Here is a 13938-nt window from a genome sequence, read left to right on the forward strand (position 1 = left end):
CTTATAAACCTATTCGCCAGTCCATCTGACATCCTCGGATGAAATATTAAGCAGTACCTCAAGAATGACCAAGTTAGAGGCTAGAGGAAAGGAGGCACTCAGTAATATGCCTTCAAAACTGGTCCTGAACATTGATACTCCTATTTTTACTATGAATAACGGGCCTGTTTTACACTCCGCAATACTTCATAATACCTTTTCTTCTGAGATATCATTGTTACATGAAAGGCATCATGCCACCCGTGGCTGCTCCAGTGCAGTGTCCGCCACCACCCTCATGAGTCCTGCTCCCCACAACCTGTGAGGAGAGTGGTTTTGTCTGCTGGGCCAAAGGGTCCCCAATGCCTTGGTAACTCTGGAAGCTACTCTGGAATGTAGTTATATAGGGGCTTCCTTCACTGATAATCCAAAAATGAAAGGTGAGGCATGGTCCCTGCCCCCACAAGTTCAGTACCTAGGGTGAACATAGCATAGGAATTCAGTAAATGCTTTTTAATTGTCTTGCATCTGGTACTCCCTGCAGATTAGCAAGCATGCCCAGATTGCCAAAAGGCACTAACTGAACCCTTGGAGGCTCTTTTCTTTGTGCACAAGTCTGATACAGAATTTAGCACCTTGGACTAGGTCCTTTGGTTCAGAGTTGATGGGACCATCCTACCCCATCCAGATCCTTCTCCAACCTCTATCTCCTTGCTTCTTCCTTCAGAACTGTATTGACAATTTCAGATTTTGTGTCTTACTCTCTAAAGTGCAAGGTCCTAAGGGAACGGACTGTGTATCTCTTCTGTCTTATTGTAAACATAATGGTACAAGAAGGGGAAGAGGGGTTGGAAAAAGGACAAAAAGATCAATGTGAGAGCCTGGGGGACTCTGGTGGACCCAGCCTAGGCTTCAACAATGAGGATTCCTGCTTTCTGGAGTTTTTGATCTATGCAGATTTGAAGAAAATAGCAAGGCAGGCACTGCTAAGTAGTTTTTAAATTTTGCTTTCTATTCTAGAGGAAGTTTTCCACTGAAACAGGGGAGAAAGAAATAATTGATGTTGATTTTATCCCCTTGAGGAAATCTGAACAGGTCTATATTATTTTAAACAAGCATGACATATGAAAATTAGGATTTTATAAAAGATAAATTGCAGAGTGATCGTTCCAGTTACAAAAACAGAATTATTTTCAATAGCCCTAGAGCATTTTTTAAATGATTTGATTTCTAAAATCCAGTTTACATATACTTTTCAGGATCAAATAGGTTGCAGGGAGCAAAAGTAGTTGAAAATGTTGATAAGATAGCTGTAGGTGAGTGGGAAGAACATTTCTTTGAGAGTGGGATAAAATTCTCAATGCTCAGATAAAATTGTATAAGCCTCTTCCTTCCTTAGTGAGAGGGTGGGGGTTGGAGGAGGCTGAGGTAGGTACATGCTGTATTGCTGAGAGCAGGCTGTGGCTCTCACTATTATACTGGGCAGAGAATAGGGGCTGGTAGCTACTTATAGGAAATAACAGTTCTATAACTGCATTAGTTTTTCAAATTAGTATCACAGACAGCTCCCACTTTTCACCACTATGCTTTCTGGAAATAGAATCATAAAGCAGAGAGTTGTAAAGTGCCTCCCATTTTCCTCCAGGAATAGAATAATATCTTAATTGAGACTATATCTCTGACCATATATTTGAGAAAAAAATAAATCACAACTGTGACCCACCCTATGTCAGGCAAAGATTCAGTAGCCATAACCATCCACAGTTATGTAAAATAGTAAAATAATACTCTTTTCTATAAAAGGAACATAAATGTAGTATACACATTGATTTTACAAGCACTCTAAAGAATATGTTCAGCAAATAAAAAGTTGAACTAAACTATTTCATAAATTTTAGCAGAACTAGCTATACTATAAATTCCTTGAATATTTAATTTCTAATAATTTGATTCTTTGTATTTAAGAGGAGCTTTTGGGATGATTTCTTTGCCCTAGATCTGTCCAACACTTTTCTTTTAATAAATGTCCCTGGGCCACATCAGCCTGTTAAGTAGGCTTCTCCTGAGTAAGAGGAACTTCGGAGGGTTAGTTGGCCTCTTTGAAGTGCTAACGCTCAGGTTCTTAAATTTGTAAGAAGAGGAGTCTGGTTTGAACTAGATGGTTCTTAAGGTTCAGGACCTTGAGTTTTGTGATTCAGTGATTTAAGCTCGCTGGCTGGCCTAAGGATGCAGATGCACCCGATGTTCAGCTATTGATAGACCGGCCAGCAATGAGATTTGCCTCGGGGGCCGCATAACCTCCTCCCGCATTTTCAGGCTAGTCAGGGCTGCGGCAGCTCAGCATTCCTCTAGATACAGGCCACCAGCAAAAACCTGGCCTCCTTGGGCTTGACACTTGGCTGGCATTTTGCTGTCACCTGCCTCCTGCCTTCTCTGGATTGCTTTGAAAACAGCTATCAGGTTGTTAGTAAAAGCTTTTTCGAAGGTATTTTAAAATAATTTTGCCATATACAAATATGTTCTAGTACATCTTAACTGAATGTGGTGGGGGACCCACTCTATCTTGAAAAATAAGCCACTTATTCACATTTATGCAGGCTTGAGGACCTACTTACATTGCAGGAAATTCATGTGCCTGCTTAGTTTACTGGCTGTTTTTACTTTTTCTGCTCCAAACTTCTGATTTTGTGGGCATTTACAGTAGACCAGGGAGCAAACAAGCATTTTCTTAGGTTGACCTTGACTTTCATTCTTTCATCCTTCTCTTTCCTTCCTCCCTTCAACAGATACTTGAGTGCACACTGCCGGCCAGAGAGTATCTTAGACTCTGTGAACACAGTAGGGAAAAAACAGGCCAACGCCATGCTTTTAGGCCCTGCACATTACTGGGCAGCAGGGGGCGGGGAGGGCGCAAACAGGCAAATAAATAAATATGAAGTAAGTCATGATAAATTCTATGATGAAAACAGAAAAGGAAGGAATACTGCTATTTAATATGTGCTGTAAAAACATGTAAATATATTTAAGTATATATTTAGGGTAATCTACACAAAATTATAATACAGGGTGATCTATATAATTATATAGGGTTATATATATATTTATTTTGGGTGAGAGGTGCATAAATAAATATAGATAGATATAAAAGTATCTGGATAGTATATATACATATAAATAAGTATATGTATTTATCTAGATAAACAGATACAGACTGAAAGAATATTAATGAGTGATCAGCAAAGGCCTGATAGTTAACCCTTGAGGAGGGGCCTTAAAAAAGGGAGGAAGCAAGCCAAAAAGGATTTCCAGGCAGAGGGAACAAGCGCCAAGGGCCTGAGGAGAGTGCGTGGCCACATGGGTGGAGCCAGCTGAACGGGGGCCGAGCTCTGTGACTGTGTGTGTGACAGATTGGGAGCGGGGTAGTGGTGCACCGCGGCAGGGGCTGGGGTTTCAGTGAGATGGCAGCTCTTGCGGGGGTGTTCAGCAGACGAGTGACTTGATCTGACTGAGGTTCTACCAGGATCTCTCTGGACGCGTCCACGTGAGTGGAGTAGCGTCCTCGATTTCTCTGGCTGGATGGGGTACTTTAGGTTTAGTCCATAAAGGGGAAGAGCTTTTGGAAAATGGGTGGTGCAGAAAAGCTTTGCGTGTGCTGTTGAGTAGGACATTTGAAGATCAAATGCTTACATTGCAAGAGAAAAAAATGGAAGATACAAAGTCACCCTTGGTGTACTTTATTAATAAACCCTGTCCTTACTGAATTTAAACTAACCATTAGTGAACCTGCTGCATCTGTTATTTTTCTGAGTCATCAGGAAAGGCCCTTGACTCCCTGTAGGCAGGTGGCTTTGGGTTCAGTGCGCCCCTCCCCCGGATAGAGCCTTCTCAGTTGCGTTTTGGGTAAGAGGTATTTCTGCTTTACGTATTAATTCTGGTTCTTGTGCCACCGTGTTGTCAGCCAGTTTACTGTTCCTCCATGCCAGAGCTAAGGCACAGTGGGGGTGGGAGCGGGCAGTAACTGCCCAAGTCCCAAGGGATGCCATGAGGTCAAAGCAACTCCAGGCCAAGAAATCTTTCATGGGGGATTATGTACCAAGGACGCTGCCAATTTTCTCAGTTTTCTTTTTGGAACATTGGGTTACTGTGTTTCATATTTCCCCCTACAGTGGTGCATATTGAGGAGGACATCAGTTGCAGTAATATATTAAGAGGCTTTTCTTGACATGTGCCCAATTAGGAAATATGCACAGGGCATGTCTCTGCAAGCAAACCCCCACTCGGTTTTCTTACTGAAACAGTGCAAATGCTTAGGATTACAGTCAAGTTCTACCAAGTTTTAACCTACCCCCAGACTTTTCTGGAAGGAATTTTAAGAGCTGCTGGGAACTTGTGAAACAAATATTTGAAGTAGGGCAGTCATGAAGAAAAATATGATTTATACTGTAAACTGAGGTTGTATAGTTTTGGCGTCAACAAGACCTGGCTTTGAACATCCATTCTCTGTACCCTAGCTCTGCATGTCACTGGCTAACTACTTATCCCTCTAAGCCTCAGTTTCCTTGTCTCTAAAGTGAGGATAATAATACCTGCCTTGTAGAACTGTTCTGAGGATTAAATTTAATAAACCTGGCACAGTGCCTGGTGCATAGAAGTAGTAGATTAATGGTAGCTATTATAGTATTATTATTATGCATTCTGAAATGAAGTTCCCTTCCACCAAGCTCAGTATCAATTAAGAAATAATTTCATGTTTCTAATTTGTATTTGGTCAAGTTAAATAGAGAAAAAGAAACATTGTGGAAAAATAATATTCTACAGTAATTGGTGCCAAAAGAATCCTAAAATAAAAATATAGAACTTGTTATTAATCCCTTAAAATAATCATTTGTAACCATTCTATGACATATTTATTGACTACAGCATTCATTTAAAAATCCTAAACTAATGAGAACTTGGCCATTAGTTGTGATAATGGTCCATCATTTTGAGCTTGAACCATGTGTACTTGTTTGGCCTCATTTCAAAGCAATAAATTATTTCAAACTCATTTCATTTCTTGAAAATGTCCTTATGATTTAGGTCATACTTTGGATTATAGGACTAGTACTCCTATAATCCATAATCAAAAATAAACTATGATTCTAGGCTATTTTAAGATTGAGAAACTTCAAACATTTTTTTCAGATATCGCATAAAGGGGTTACAGAGGCTTCTCAAGCTTCTAATTTATCTTTTTCGGCCTATGCTTGATTGTTATTCCATATTAAGATTTATTTTCCTTTTAAAACAGCTCGGCACAAAGAGAATATACTGCTAAATACTACTGCAAGTGAATGTTTACAGATGCAAATGACTTCTATTTAAGGAGCTCATGATTAAAACTTGAAAGAATGTGGCACTCGAAAGCATGTGAATAACCTTTGAAAATTCTCACAATAGAACTGAATATGGGATATTTATAATCCAGGATTACAGCCATAAGGGTATGTGTGAATATAGATATTCAATATGCTGTGAAGGGCCGCAGATTGAAACTTGTTGGTCTAATTTTACTCTTCTTTAACTTAGAGAAATTAGCTGCTTTAATATTGGGAAATGAAATGTGGGGTAACTAGGAAGGAACTGGTGTCACACCTGCTGCAACAGGTGAGCCAGTTGCCACCACACCACCCTTCTGATGAAGACAAGATACCTTTCTGATAAGCTCTTCCCTGGGCCTTTTCAATCCCTTGTCAGTGCTTCGAGGCTCAAAGTGTATTTCATTACTTCATGTATCTCATTACTCACAGAGCAGGCTGCTAATAAAGTCAGAAAAAAGGCTGTGATCACTGGCACATGTATTTTTTTTTTCAATCTGTTTGTACCCAGAGAAGATCTACTCTCTGCTTTCTTGTTTTAAAGACTAACCTTCTGGGGTCATCCAAGAGATCAGTACACATTGTGTGTCTCCTTTTGGTGGAAATCATATCTCACACTCTTGGGTGTAGTAAGCAGTCCTGGCTCCCGCCTGGCTTCTGGAGAAGGGCCTGATTCAGGCCCTGGCTGTACAGGAGAACTAATGAACATGTCATGCGCGTCTCGAGTTTTCCAGTCTCTGGCACAGCTGTGGCACTTTCCCCCCCTGCTGCGAGGCACAGCACGCTGGCCATTTGTCGGCAAGTTCATATTTCACACTGCAGGGAATTGAAATGATTGAACAGACAGAAGAAGAGTTTTATTTGCAGTAGCCTACGTATCCCCAGACTCTGATTTGGCATAAAACATCTGCTTCATGATCTGCTTCAAGGCCAGTTCCTCTCCTCTAGCAAAGGTTACGACTTCAGGCACGCTGAGCTTCCCCTGGCAGGAGGAAATTTGCCCGAAGACTTGATTTAGTCAGAATCAAAGCATCCTGCCACAGAATTTCTTTTTTCAATTATCCCTGAAGAGGCAGCCAGACTTTAAATGTACCAGTATAATAAACGTAATGAAATAAGGCAGACACTCCTTTCCCCTGTTGCCGTCAAGGGGAGGTGCACAGACAGTTGTGCGTCTATACACAGAGAAGCCTGGGGACTTAGCCAGCTACCTGTCAGCACACACAGCTTAGCAGCACCTTGCAGGTATGGCCTTTGGATGTGTTTCGGCCCATCGGCATGATAAATAAGGGCATTGTTGATTTTCACCTCCAGTGTGTGCATCTTTCAGATTTTAAAAACAAATTGGCATGATGCTGACTGTAATTATTACTATTTTTCATGGTGAGAGAGTATCATAGATAGCCTTTGTTTTGTGGCATGGTCTTAATTACTAATTATATTTACCCTCATGATTTTGTTGTGCATAGTCATATTTTTTGTTCAAGACAGCCCTTGCTAGCCTTACAGACATATATACAAAATTAAATTCTGGTATTTTATTATACTGGAGCAATTAGATGCCATCCTCATAATGAGAAACATGACATCTTCATCGCTCTCCTCTAAATTTTCGTGTTGTTTTAATGTAGACATTTACCAGAATTGAGTACAGTCTTCCTACACACACACACACACACACACACACACACACACACACACACACACAGACACAGAGACACACACACCCCTAATTGAATATCTGCATATCTCCAAGGAGTCCTGTGGGTGAAACCATGTATTCATCTTCTTTAGTTCTTAGGCCACTTTCGTTTAAGAGTAAGAACTGTTGCTTTTATGAAGTGCCTTTTTCTATAAAGTCAAAACCTCACAGCAGTGCACAGAAAGCCCCTGGTATAAAGGAGCTAAGTAGAGTCTTTAATAGAGAGAGCTGGGTTGTAAGTGTTTTTGTTCCTACGGAGCAGATAGATTTGGCTCCATCTGTTCCATATTCATAACAAAGGAGCGCACTTACAGGAGGGCCAACTTCCCCGAGCTGCCTGCTAATGATCTTTTCACTGGAATGAAAGCAGCTGAACCCAGTGGCTTGGCCCCACAAAAAGCGGCTAGCAGGATTGCCCATCAGAACCCTGATTTCCTTGTAACTTAAGTGGACACAAATCTTCCCAATTTATAGAATTTTAAAAGTTGACTGATTTCTCATCTCCCTTCCCACTGGGTGGAACGTTCTACCTCCTCCTCCAGCAACCGCAAAAAAATTTGTAATTAGATAGTATGGAGGGAAATTTGCACTTCAGAGTATCTGAAGATATCACAGGGGAGTGGCTGTTCTTCAAACTTTTAGGTTGTTTCTATTCAGACTTTTTAATCTTTTTAAAACTGGGGTTAATGAATAGACATATGAGTTACACCAAATAAGGAAAAACCCCTGTTGAGTTTTGTAATTAGCAAACTTCAAAACCAATTTCAACTGAGACCTCTTAGATTAAAAAGGTAAGTTGACCCAAGAGTATGTACTCTGTGTTCCACGAAGCGGAAGAAAAACAGAATGAATTTTTTTTGGCCAAAATGTCAAGCTATACAAAAATAAAAATCTTCCTATTTATATGATACGCAGAGTCAGCATTGAAATGTAAATTTTCCCTTAAAACCTAAATAGCGCATTGCTATTAACATCATAGCTAATGGATAGAATGCTCATATTTTTATGCTAGCTTCAGAAATTTCCTAGGAAATAGGAACATTTTGAAGTATGGTTATTCTTTTCTCCAATCTATGGACTTTTTGAATACTAGAAACTACTAAAATGCGTGTGTATGTGTGTGTATAGCTTTCATCTAGCTATGCACTTGCTCTGTGTTTTTTAGCAAGAGGAAATACAAAAGTAATATTCACGGAGAATGAAAAACATAGTCCATCAATCAGTGAAGATCTCAGGTTTCTAAAATACCTTGGTCCCTTTGGTTATTTTTTGTAATCTATGTACCTGAATATTTCTGGCTTATTCAGTTTTTACTTATTCATTCTTTCAAAAATGTATTTTGTATGCCTTCGTTGTACCAAGCACTGTGTTAGGTTTTAGAAACAGTTCAATTTGGAAATACACAATAAATGAGGGAAAAACATATCTCTAACTGCCAGTTATATACTAGGACCTATAAAAGGAGCCAGATTAAGTGACAGAGAAATATGAAAAGTAGAGGGAAGACAACTTTCAGTTGGACAGTTGTGGAAGGCCTCTCTGGGGGGCAGCATTTGAGCCATGACCTGAAAGGAAATATCAATATAACTTCTTGGTGCACAGAGGATAGTGTTTGTCCACAGGAAAAATTATTTAAAGGGTTAGTTTGGATTTAAAATTTGGTATTTGACTTATTAAATTAACAAAAAGGCAATTTTTTAAAGTTTCAAATTTAGCCTATTCAAATTAATTTCTATATCTTACTGTATATATAAGACCAGTAAATTTAAATATTTGGTTCCATTTACAAACTTGGTTAATCAACTTCCTTTAAATATTAAAGATTTTATATATTCTTTTCACTTATTAAGTACTTAAATTGTTTGTTAAAACCCAATACTTAAGTAATTATCACCATACTTTTAATTTAAAAATGTGGTAAGTTTTAGTTCTCTTAAATGTTTTGAAACTGTACATAAACCTAAGATTTCACTTAGTCGTAAGTCTAAATCAGTTGTTCCATTAGGTATTTTAAACTGGAATTGCATGTCTGACCTATTTAGAATCTAAATGGCCAAAGTTTTCCTACATTTTAAAAGTATTAAAGTTCTACATTCTCAGATTTTTAAAAAATACTTGCTCTATGGTTTGGTTCTCTAAAAATGCCCATATTTAGTTTTTAAACTCATTTGTAGTTAAAGTACTGTTATATCCCTCAACACAGTTTTGGGTTTACATTCTCATTTGTTTGAGGCACCTTAATTTACCAAGGCTTCTTGATGACTAGAGGATTCCAGCCAAGACGGCTTCACTCTTACCTCTGGTCATGACCCACCCAGTATCACTTTTCTGTCCTTAACCTAAAGAAGGCCATAGTCACCCGGATTCTAGCATCACCTTGCCTTTATTCTCTGATATACTGGAGGGATCTGCACCCCCTACATGGGCAGATCACTTGATGAAATTCTGCATGTATTTGGCTCAGAAGATACCCACATTCCTTTCATTTACTTCTTTTCTGTTGGACCACACATTCATGGACATGAAAATAATACCCGCTGGAATTTTGTATGTCTCTCCAGGCTTTGACTACAAGGTCACAGTTTCCAATCCAAGATCATTCCCTAAGCAGCAGCCAGTGGAGAGGCGAGAGGAGCCTTCTAGAAAAGGGGCTTTTTTTTTCCCCCTTGACCCCTCTGTTCATTTTTCTTGTTTATTCTAATTCTGAGTTTTGATTCATGTTGGGTCATCAGTTTGCAGGTACATACTTTTGTCACCTTTAGACTCATTCTTCAAATCCTTCTTAAACATACATTAGGAACAAAACAGTTCACTTTCCAGAACTGAGAACCCAGCGTGGGTTCTGCCCAAAGAGAACTCACAACTCCAGCAAAAAAGATGGCAAAGTAACAGCCAGCTCTATGGCAACCTGGGGACATGCTAGTGAGGGGACAACAAGAGATCAGTGTGAGCACCCAGAAGATGGTTGCAGAAATGGAGAAATAGCTCCAGTGGCCAGAGGGAGTTGGGATTTTGAGAGGCAAAGGAAAGGTCACAAAAGAAAAGGAAAGCAGGGAGGTTCTGGGAGGAAATGTTGGGACCAGCTCTTAATGTGGGTTAAAGCTGGGAAAAAGTGGGAGAAATAAATAAGGAAATCAAAGCTGGAGCAGCTTATGAAAGCTCCTGACTGCTGTTCTGCAGGGTGATGCCCTGCAATGGACAAATGGTCTTACTTAGAGATAACCAGAGCAAACTAGGGTTTCATCTCGATCAGTAGCTTTGATTTTATTTGCTCTGTCAATGTAAAATCTTCATCGAGGAAAGGATTTTTGGCGTGAAACAAAATGTGCAATCCTGATACCTAAATGGCTACTTCTTTGAAACAACTTCTTAGCCTTCTAATGAGAGGACATTAATTTGTTCAGACCCCTAGGGTTGCATTAGGGTCTGCTGCCCAAATGAATGGCTACTCCTGCCTAGATGCTTATCTTACCACCAGAAATGGCAGACATAGGGGAGAATGTGGCCTACTGGTTAAATAAGTTGATGTGTGTAAATAGATATTTGCCCAAATATGATGCAATATTGAAGACAGGAATAGGCGCTGTTGGTGGCAGCACCTACCCACACACTGGGATGGGCACGGACTGGTGTTTGCCTCCACCTCTGGGCTGGGCTCCCTTAGCACTGTGGCTGTAGTGCAGCTCACCTGGCTGCAGAGGCCGTCTCTGGGCCCAGCCTGGTGACTTCTCTGAGAGCCACCTGTCTCATCTTTGGTCAGTGTCCAATATAATAGCATGCTGCCACTCTTAAATAGGATTGAAAAAGAACTTACAGGATCTTAGCATGATTTTCAAGAGGAACAGCATCTTCCAGTGCCTTTTCTGATTCTTTTAACTCTCACCCCAGCCTCAATGCACATCCTCACATACACCCCCCACCCCACTCCCCAGCCCCTCGCCACACACAAAACTTAATTTAGAAATAGTCATTTGTCCCTCTGGTTTTCCTTATGACTCATAAATAACTTTATCACAACTATCCATAACCAGCCCCCGCCCCCCTCCATAAATTTGTACTCAGAACTAGAGACTGCTTGCTTTGAGAATTCACCGTGCCAAGGGAGTAACAGGGACAGAGTGATGCCAGCAGTCGGGGGCGTAGCGAATTGATATTCCATTTCTGTAGGGATCTGTCACCGAGTTTCCAAGTGCAGTATAAAAGTTACAGCCCCTCTAAAGCAGGTCATACTTAAATGTTTTTTCAAGGAAGGAAGGCTCACAGTGAAAACGAGGCGTAGGTGCGTTAAGGAGCTGACAAAGGTGCAAAATCAGTCAGTGTGGGTGAACCAGGGAGAAACCTCAGACCGTCATCATGCATGCACTCAACCGCTAGACCACGTCCATTCCAAAGCCTCTCACCAAGGAGGATAATAAGGATGAAAGTGATTATGAAAGGTTCAAAGAAATATTAACATTTTTTAGGAGCTTCTTTGAATTGTGTTAACTTGATGATTTATTAGTAATTTACTGTCACGCTACATTGGTGCTGTGTGACAATGACATTGTTTCTGTTAATACCGTGCAAATGAGTAATGGGATTTGTGGCTTCCATTGCTTACCAGTGAACATTCAGGCCAATAGCATATCACAGGTGGTGCAGGAGCCTGTGGAGAAGAAATGATATTTATACTTCCTCTCTGGGATCCCAGGAATTCTGCCTTTTGTGTGAACTTTCATTTTTGTTATTTCCTTTATTCTGTGCTTTCTAGCTCAAGAAAAGTTTTTGTAAGTGAATCATCTGCTGATTTGTTTTGTCAGATTATACTTATCTGGAATAGCAGGCGAAACTCACCAAAATCACCACAAATAAGAGAGAAAGAGCTCTCTGACCTTAATGGCCTGGGACAGTCTTTTACCAGTGTGGCCTCAGGCAAGCCCAGAGCTTGGCAAATAGTTACAATACTAGTTTGTAATAGCAAATTAATTTTTTCCTCATTGTTCAAAGCTATCCAGTGATTTTTTTCTAAATAGTAAAATATCCAATAAGGAACTTAACTCTATTTCCTTGTGTTTAGCATTTTGTTAACAATTAAAATGACATCTAAATGTTGTCTTGCTTTCTTGTGCCTATGTGGACTGGATTTCTCCATTCACTTCATGGAAGAAAGAGATAAAGTCTAGATTCAGAATTTGAGATTTAAGCTGACTTAAATTTTCCTAAAAAGAATTAGAAATGCTTTTTATGGTGGATTTTATAAAAGCATTCTCTGAAATCCAGGTTACTTTTTGGTCATGCCTTAATAGATATTGAAGTATATGGAACAAATCCTACCCTTCTTCAGTAAGCAGTAGAAACAAGTTTGTTGTCACTGAGCTTTAAAAAGCAAGTAAAAGTTTGCCCATTCTTCAAATAAATGTGTACAAAATGTCCTATTTGTGTATTCCTAGAAATCAGTGGAAAGAAACTTGTTCTTAGCCATTTATTTGAGGTTGCTAAGAAAAAGTAACTGATCTACTGAGGCTTGGCTGCTGAAATTTAAATAATACTTCAGTTAGCATTTCCAGTGAGAACTTTGCCTAAGGGGGTAGAAGATGGGGAGGCGGGAGCGCTGGGTGGGTGCGATGGGGTGGTGCCTCCTATTTTCTCTTTTGTCTGAGACTGCACAGCTGGAACTTATTTTACTTTCCTCGCCCTGAACTTTATTCCAATTATTTGTCCCTGTTACAGTTCCCTGGTGTTGAAACCAAGTTTCAGCTTGTGGCCTGTGCTGTTCTACCCTTCTGATACTGTGGGAAACACCCCTTTTCCTTTTCTAGTTTTTTAAAAGAAACCTCCCCAGAGCCATATCAAAGTGTCTAATATTTACATGACATTTTAAATTTCTCCAAGGCTTCTACCTTTACTTAGTAACCTCGTTTCCTAGTTTTATGTCTGGGGCTTTGACCTTAACCTGCCAGTGATTTAAAGTCTTGAGACGCTGCGGGCTGTGAGAGATGAAACGTCGGGGCAAACATAGCCAGCTCCTAAGGCTGCTCTTAGGACGCAAGCTTGATAGATCCAGGACTTAGAGCAGGTTCTTAAAACATGTGACTTTTAAATCTCAAAGGGTATAAGGGTGAGATGTATTGCATCCTAACCATTGATTTTGTTCTTAATTTGAAAATTAGGTGCCGTGCAGCTTTTAAAATAGTGCGGATAACCAGTTGCAAATTGTTGCTGGGGTATTCTTTCCGAACAAGAGGCCTAACTTTTGTTTTAAGACTTTTTCTGAGGGTCTGGTAGCCATTTTCCAAGAGGTGCATATGGCTTTAGTTAATCTCTCTCCCATTCCTACCACTTCTTCTGTTCCCCCACCCTCCACCCACATACACAAATGGATTTTATTGATTCATTAAATTCTAGAAGACATTTCCAGTATTATCATTTATTTAAGTGAGTTTTGCTTTTTCAGCATTTATTGTGAAAGGAATATATGAATATTTAATTCTGTCACCTGCCTAATTTGCATAGATCTGTGTTGTATGTTAAACTACACAAAAACCTACGGAGGAAAAGCTGTGTGAACAACTAGTAGCCTTTCTTTTCTTTAGACTTGCACAAATTGAGAAATATTGCCTGTGGCAAACATAATGGAAAACTGCATTTTTAATGTTCCCACATACACTCATTTCTTTAAAGAGAAAAAAGTGACTACTCTTAAAAATAAAACTTGCCAAAGTATCCAGATTGACAAGGGACACATAAAAGGAAAAGGATTTTGGTTTTTGGAATTAAGATTTGAGGATGAGTTAGATTAAGCAGAGATGTTACAGTTGACTAATGCATACGGTATTAGACCTGAAAGTGTGGAAAAAAATATAATACGGAAGTCTCACCCCTCTCCTGCTAAACTTGCAGTTCTTCATGAAGAAGGTTTGT

General features: G+C 39.7%; 1 protein-coding gene across 2 annotated transcripts in view; it reads left to right on the plus strand.

Moving 5' to 3' along the window:
- EFNA5 (ephrin A5) overlaps positions 1–13938 on the plus strand; it is a 270974-nt gene that overhangs the window by 241077 nt on the left and 15959 nt on the right. The gene's annotated exons all lie outside the window — the stretch shown is intronic.

The sequence above is a fragment of the Manis pentadactyla genome, chromosome 2, assembly GCF_030020395.1.
Source record: "Manis pentadactyla isolate mManPen7 chromosome 2, mManPen7.hap1, whole genome shotgun sequence".
Lineage (NCBI taxonomy): Eukaryota > Metazoa > Chordata > Mammalia > Pholidota > Manidae > Manis > Manis pentadactyla.